At 36.9% G+C, this 5,106-nt stretch overlaps 1 protein-coding gene across 2 annotated transcripts in view; it reads left to right on the top strand.

The window, feature by feature from the left end:
* Nucleotides 1–5,106, top strand: part of LOC110597289 (uncharacterized) — a 168,054-nt gene that overhangs the window by 124,654 nt on the left and 38,294 nt on the right. The gene's annotated exons all lie outside the window — the stretch shown is intronic.

The raw sequence follows: 5,106 nt of genomic DNA, 5'->3' as shown, positions 1-5,106 counted from the left end.
GTGAGTAACCCCCTAGCCCTCCCTCTCCAGAAAGCAGGGAAACCTCAAGGGCCCCTCCCAGCTCTCCTGTGAGCACGATAGGCAGACCAAGGGAATCAGGAGCAGTGTGGGACCACGGCATGAAACCCCAGGCTACCGCTCCCACCTGTGCTGACAACTGAGGTCTCTTGCACTAGCTACCAGGGGTGTGGCTATGGGAGGCAAGCAAAATACGCTGAGGGTTCTCAGCCCCAAGCTCCACAATCTTAGGGTCTGAGGGAATGGCATCAGGGAGAGTGTGCCCAGTATTTCAAGAAAATAGAGCTCCTGGGAACACCAAACCTGGCTTGTAGCCAGTATTGTGTTGAGCATCACTGGTGAGTGGGGCCTGGCTGGAGGAAAAGTGGGGAAGTGACTAGACACAAGACAAGGCCCTAGGCACTCAGGATTGGAGACCAGCTCAGTCAGGGAGGAGGAGGTGCTGCACAGTGACTGGGTCCCGCCCATTGAGAGGGGAAGCTTGGCTGGCCCGGTGGACACAGCTCCACCTACTGGAAGAGAAGTTAATCAAACTCTAAGATTGCATTATTTAATTTTTTAAATTATTATTTGTTTTTTTTCAATTTATTTATTTATTTTTTTAAACTTTTTTCATTATTTTTTATTTTTAAGTTTTATTCTTTGATTATATTTTTAATTTTTTTTCTTTTTTTCTTTTCAAATTTTTTCTTTTGTCTATTCATTTCTTTTAAATTTCCTTATTCCCCTTTCCTTGAATTCTGTTTACTCTCATTCTCTTTAGTGACTTCTTCCCTTCCCTTCTAATACCTTTCTTCCCAAGCATCACTATGCTGTTTATGTGTAATTTACTAAATATGTATAGGTCAATGATCCCAGTTGTTATATAGTGCTACCAAGTCCCTAGCTACCCCCCAATACTACAGGCCATTCTCCTGTTAATATCACTTGTCACTAGAGCAACACACCAAGGATGCCAAGAGATACCAACCTCAATACCATCACATCATTTGACCTAAATATAAGTCCCAAGACCAAACCATAGACGACTATATGCCATCAGAATCAGTACACAGATTACGAAATGAATGAATCTGCATTAAAGTGCAACAAAACTCATCATCTCAAGTCATAGTCTCCAATCACAAAAGAGAGACTCCAGAGACACACAAAACCAAATAAATTTATAGAAGTAAACAGTAACTCAGCAAACAGAACAAAAAGTAACATGAGCAGCATGAAAAAGCAAGGAAGAAAAGGAGTACAAACAATGCAGGACAGCCTAAATACTCAGGAGGACCTAGAGGCATCAGAAAAATGGTCAAATAAAGAACTCAAGAAATACTTTAGACAGATGGAATGGAATGTTAAATAGGATATGAGACAGCAAATTAAAACAATGAAAGAACACATTGTAAATGAATTACATTAACAGATAAAAGAAGCAAATAAGTATCTTTATCAGGAGATAGAAATTATAAAAAAATCAAACAATAATTCTAGAAATGAAGGAAACTATAAACCAAATAAAAATTCAAACGAGAGTATCACTAACAGTGTGGAGTAAGTAGAAGCCAGAATGTCAGATAATGAAGACAAAATATATCAACTTGAAAAGAGTCTAGCCAACTCAGAAAGGCTGGTAAAAAATCACGAAGAAAACATCAAAGAGATATGGGATAACATAAAAAAACTTAAGTCATTAGGATAGAGGAAGGTATAGAGGTTCAAACCAAGGGAATGAGCAACCTGATGAATGAAATAATTATAGAAAACATTCCAGAAATAAAAAAAAAACCGAATGTACAAATTTTAGATGCATACAGAACACTGAGCATACAAAATCACAGTAGACGAACGCCAAGACACTTTGTTATGAAGATATCCAATATACAGAACAAAGAGAAAATATTAAAAGCAACAAGAGAAAGGAGGCAGATTACATTCAGGAGTAAACCAATAAGGTTAACAACAGATTTTTTATCACAGACGCTCAAAGTGAGAAGATCCTAGAACAATGTATTTCAAGCACTGAAAGACAATGGATGCCAACCAAAAATTCTGTATCCAGCAAAATTACGCTTCAGGTACGACAATGAAATAAAAATCTTTCATGATAAACAAAAGTTAAAAGAATTTGCAGCCAGAAAACCAGCATTGCAAAGCATCTTGAGCAAAACACTACACGAGGAAGAAATGAAAAACAATAACCAAAACCAACAGTGGGAAGTACCTCAGTAAAGTGAGAGAGGGAAAAAATCTAATCATGAAGAAACAAAACCAAATTAAAAAAAAGATAAATAATCAAACATGGCTGGAAGTACAAACCATATATCAATAGTAATCCTAAACATTAATGGCTTAAACTCACCAATAAAGTGACATTGGCTGGTAACATGGATTAAAAAAACAAATCCAAGAATATGCTGCCTCCAGGAGACATATCTGATTGGAAAAGATTTACAAAGGCTGAAGGTGAAAGGTTGAGAAAAAAATCATACCACACACACGGTCCTCAGAAGCAAGCAGGGGTGGCCATCCTCATATCGAATAAAATCGACTTCAAGAATAAGTTAATCAAAAGGGATAAGGAAGGACATTATATACTGTTATAAGGAAACATTCACCAACAAGACATAAAAATTATCAATATTTATGCACCAAATAAGGGTACTGAAACGTTGATAAAACAAACTCTCCTCAAGTTCAAGAATCAAATAGACCACAATACAATAATTATGGGTGACTTCAACACACCTCTCTCACCATTGGACACATTCCCCCCAACAAAAATTGAATAAAGAAACTATAGAACTCAATATCATAATCAATAACCTAGACTTAACTGACATATATAGAATATATCAACCATCATCAAGTGAATATACTTTTTTCTCAGCAGCACATGGATCCTTCTCAAAAATAGACCATATATTATGCCATAGGGCAACCCTCAGTAAATATAAAGGGGTGGAGATAATATCATGCATTTTATCTGATCATAATGGAATGAAATTGGAAATCAATGATAAAAGAAGGAAGGAAAAATGCTACATCATGTGGAAAATGAACAATATGTTACTGAATGATCAATGGGTTACAGAAGACATAAAGGAGGAAATCAAAATATTCTTAGAGATAAATGAAAATACAGACACAATACATCGGATTCTATGGGACACAATGAAAGCAGTTTTAAGAGGGAAATTCAATGCCTGAGGTCATTCCTCAAAAAAAGAAAAAAACCAACAAATAAATGAGCTCACACTTCATCTTAAAGCCCTAGAAAAGGAAGAGCAAAACAACAGCAAATGTAGCAGAAATAAAGAAATAATTAAAATCAGAGAAGAAATCAACAAAATTGAAACAAAAGAAACTATTGAAAAAAATTGACAAAACTAAAAGTTGGTTCTTCAAAAAAATAAATAAGATCGACAGGTCCTTAGCCATGCTAAGGTAGAGAAGAAGAGAGAGAACTCAAATTACTAACATACGGGATGAAAAAGGCAATATCACAACAGATGCTACAGAAATACAGCAGACAATTAGAAATTATTTTGAAACCCTATATTCCAATAAAATAGAAGATAGTGAAGACATTGATGAATTTCTTTTTTTTATTGGTTGTTTAAAACATTAGAAAGCTCTTGATATATCATATTTCATACATTAGATTCAAGTGGGTTATGAACTCCCATTTTTACCCCAAATACAGATTGCAGAATCACATCCACATTTTTTACATAATGCCATATTAGTAACTGTTGTATTCTGCTACCTTTCCTATCCTCTACTATCCCCCCTCCCCTCCCCTCCCATCTGCTCTCTCTACCCCATCTACTGTAATTCATTTCTCTCCTTGTTTTTTTTCCCCATTCCCCTCACAACCTCTTATATGTAATATTGTATAACAATGAGGGTCTTCTTCCATTTCCACGCAATTTCCCTTTTCTCTCCCTTTCCCTCCCACCTCATGTCTCTGTTTAATGTTAATCTTTTTTTCCTGCTCTTCCTCCCTGCTCTGTTCTTAGTTGCTCTCATTATATCAAAGAACACATTTGACATTTGTTTTTTAGGGATTGGCTAGCTTCCCTTAGCATAATCTGCTCTAGTGCCATCCATTTCCCTGCAAATTCCACGATTTTGTCATTCTTTAGTGCTGCGTAATACTCCATGGTGTATAAATGCCACATTTTTTTTATACATTCATCTATTGAAGGGCATCTGGGTTGGTTCCACAGTCTAGCTATTGGGAATTGTGCTGCTATGAATATTGGTGTGGCAGTATCCCTGTAGTATGCTCTTTTAAGGTCTTTAAGGAATAGTCTGAGAAGGGCAATGGCTGGGTCAAATGCTGGTGCCATTCCCAGCTTTCCCAGGAATCTCCATACTGCTTTCCAAATTGGCTGCACCAATTTGCAGTCCCACCAGCAATGTACAAGAGTACCCTTTTCCCCACATCCTTGCCAGCACTTGTTGTTGTTTGACTTCATAATGGCTGCCAATCTTACTGGAGTGAGATGGTATCTTAGGGTGGTTTTGATTTGCATTTCTCTGACTGCTAGAGATGGTGAGTATTTTTTCATGTACTTGTTGATTGATTGTATGTCCTCCTCTGAGAAGTGTCTGTTCAGGTCCTTGGCCCATTTGTTGATTGGGTTATTTGTTATCTTATTGTCTAATTTTTTGAGTTCTTTGTATACTCTGGATATTAGGGCTCTATCTGAAGTGTGAGGAGTAAAAATTTGTTCCCATGATGTAGGCTCCCTATTTACTTTTCTTATTGTTTCTCTTGCTGTGAAAAAAACTTTTTAGTTTAAGTAAGTCCCATTTGTTGATTCTTGCTATTAACTCTTGTGCTATGGGTGTCCTGTTAAGGAATTTGGAGCCCGACCCCACAATATGTAGATCAGAACCAACTTTTTCTTCTATCAGACGCAGAGTCTCTGATTTGATATCCATGTCCTTGATCCATTTTGAGTTAACTTTTGTGCATGGTGAGAGGAGGGGATTCAGTTTCATTTTGTTGCATATGGATTTCCAGTTTTCCCAACACCATTTGTTGAAAATGCTATTCTTCCTCCATTGCATGCTTTTAGCCCCTTTATC

Source organism: Ictidomys tridecemlineatus, chromosome 2 (genome assembly GCF_052094955.1).
Source record: "Ictidomys tridecemlineatus isolate mIctTri1 chromosome 2, mIctTri1.hap1, whole genome shotgun sequence".
Classification (NCBI taxonomy): domain Eukaryota; kingdom Metazoa; phylum Chordata; class Mammalia; order Rodentia; family Sciuridae; genus Ictidomys; species Ictidomys tridecemlineatus.
Note: the sequence above shows the minus strand (reverse complement) of the source record. Positions and strands in the feature narration are given on the sequence as shown.